The sequence below is a fragment of the Alligator mississippiensis genome, chromosome 3, assembly GCF_030867095.1.
Source record: "Alligator mississippiensis isolate rAllMis1 chromosome 3, rAllMis1, whole genome shotgun sequence".
Classification (NCBI taxonomy): domain Eukaryota; kingdom Metazoa; phylum Chordata; order Crocodylia; family Alligatoridae; genus Alligator; species Alligator mississippiensis.
In genome coordinates, this window is record NC_081826.1 from 290,988,077 (window position 1) to 290,990,806 (window position 2,730).

At 45.7% G+C, this 2,730-nt stretch overlaps 1 protein-coding gene across 2 annotated transcripts in view; it reads left to right on the forward strand.

Moving 5' to 3' along the window:
• Window positions 1-2,730, forward strand: part of PIAS2 (protein inhibitor of activated STAT 2) — a 69,262-nt gene that overhangs the window by 46,558 nt on the left and 19,974 nt on the right. The window lies entirely within an intron of this gene.

A 2,730-nucleotide genomic window follows, 5' to 3' on the forward strand; every position in this document is an offset into this window, starting at 1 on the left:
CGCATGGCAGTTATCTGAACCAAGTATACAGAGAGAGCTCATTGTAGAGCCCTCCAGCAATCTTACCTCCATGTTTTCTGCAGTGCTGAGACTTTTTCTTTGTATGATCTTTCAGCTCTTGTTCAGCTTATGTCTTAATAGAGCAGCCACTATTTTTTTCCCCCCTTCGTCTTCTAGTTTTGTACCTGTCAGTGATCAAGCTTTTTTTTCCCCCCCCCCCAGCATGATTTATGCTTAATAAAGCCATGCTGCTTGTTGTTTGTTTGTAGGCGACTAGTTGCTCCTCAGTACTGATTTCCTAATGAACTGAAGGAAAACCAGCACAATTGCGTTAGCTGATATTTAATCCATGCTTCAACAGTTGGCACCTCTTAAGGAAAACCAGGGTTACTTAATCATTGCTGTAGAAGTTCATGATGAAATGGTGTCACTAGCTTAGTACTTACAAACTGACATGGGCCAAATGCTGTGCTGGCCCAGGTGGGTGTATCTGCTTGGCTTGGAGGAAGAGACTGTTCCTTTTTCTAGTACTTGTGCTGTTCTGAGTGCTCAGTGCTTCCCTCCTATCAAGCAGCCCAGATCAATGCAGCTGGAGATAAATTTCCAACTTGGTGTTTTCTGGGAGAGGGTTTGTTGCATGTAAGTCTCTTGCTGCACAGGAAGTTTGTGTGCTTCACTTACCGCCATGTTACTGCTGAAGTCCTTATTTGAAATGAGCTGCCAGGTAGGAAGGGGTGTTGGTTTTCCCTAAACAACTGAAGAGCCCATGGTACTTGGCTCAACATAGAGCCCAGCTGTTAAGTGGGAAGCTTTCCTTCTCCTCAGTACATGCCCATTTTGGCAGCAAAATAGTTACCAGGAAACTGGTCCCTGGTTCAAAATTTGAAGCATCAGCTAGGCAGTACTAAGTGAACTGTGTACTACTGAAGTCTATGGGATGGAGGGAAGCACTACCTCTAGCCAGCGGTAAAAGGTACCTTTTAAGTCATGTACTTTTTTTGGCAGGGGTCCCCTACATTAAGTTCTTGGTTGTAAGAGAACTGCCCAGCAGTTGGCTTACCACACCAGCCTGATTGCCCCTGGACCTCTAGCAGGGTGAGGTAGCTGGTTTCCGGGTAGCCATAATACCCCACCTCTGGTTTGTGTAGTTGTACAAAGTGCTGAGGCAAGCTGCTCATGCAGGTCAATAATGTGTGTAACCTCATGTATAAGGTATTACAGCCATGGTTGGTTGGAGCAGCATTTGGTACTTGTGGAATAACAGCCCCATGATAGTTCTACCCACACATGGGGAATTGTACCATGTATCAGGCTGTCCTAATGGGTCTTGCAAGCTTCCTTCCCTGCCTGCAGCATCCTTTGCCCTTGCATGTTCCTGAAAGGACAGCCAGTATTTTTCTGAATCGTTCCCACTTATGAAGAAATGTCACAACTGAGAGGAAGGGTCCACAATTCTTCCCCCCTCCTGGAGATGCACAAGCTAGAGCAGCATGCTGAACTGGCAAAACCAGATGAGGGGCAAGAAGTTCATCCTTAAGGAAAGACCAGCTGTTGCACAGTGCACCACTAACTGATTTCATAGAAAGGCTCTGTTCTCCACAGCATTAAGATGTCTACTGCACTTCTCCTCTTCCAGTAAGCTCCCATGCTAGACTTACCCTGTTTTGTGCCTTGAGCATAACCAGACACACCTTTACCAGGTTCGGTTGTTATATTACCCAGGAGGGTACAAACAGACAAGGCTGGCAGATTAGGACAGCAAGTTAAATAAAGACTTTTTCCTTCCATCCACAAAGTTAATCAACAAATTCACAGCATCAAGGTAGTAAACACAAATACAGAAATAGAAGAGTACTTAAAACAACAGGATCCATGGAAGCCGGGGCTGTGCAGGGAGCCATCTAGGCCTGCCCACAGGAGGTACTCCCACCCAGAATGCAGGAAACCTCAATTCAAATCCTACCAGCCATGTGCACTCAAGCAATTGGTTCATTTTTGTATTCAGAGGAGTAGGAGAATTTTTCAGCCTCTCCTGTATAACAATTCTTTGGAACAAGAAACCTAACTTCCCATGTCCCAAGCAAGTGCTTTAACCACCAGGCTAGAGAGTTGGTATGTTCTCTTGGGGGGGGGGGGAACTAAAACTGCTTCAGAAGACACCTGACATGGGTAGCTTGACAACCGAGCAGGTAGGGCCCTCTGAGGTGGAAGACCAGCATTCAAATCCAGTCAGGCAGAGGAGAGACTTGAGTTGGTCTCCCACAGGGGGGCTATATGGCATAAGGGGTTACTATCTTGGATTCTGTGGGAGGGATGCACAACAGGCTGCCTGCCAGTTAGTCTGAATCCCACTTGGAGGAAGCAGGGCCCAGCACCAGGAATTTAGACATCCAGCTAGTTGGGAGTTACAAATGCCTACCTGCATTGTGAATGCCACCACCTTAAAAAAAACCCCTTCTGAATCTAGTCCTTGGCTTCCAGGCACACTTATCACAAGTCTGGAACATGCCTTTTTGAAGAGGGAAACTAAATGTGATGCTAGGCAAAATCCAAATGAACCATTCTGCAGGAATTCCTGTATCATGTCAAATGGACATAACAGCCCTCTTACCTGGAAAGCAACTAGGAAAGAGTACAATGTACAAATCTTTAGGCAAGTAATTCCTACATGTTTTATCCAACTTGTAAATAACTGTAAGAGTTGCAAGCAAGAATAACCTCAGAAGTCAG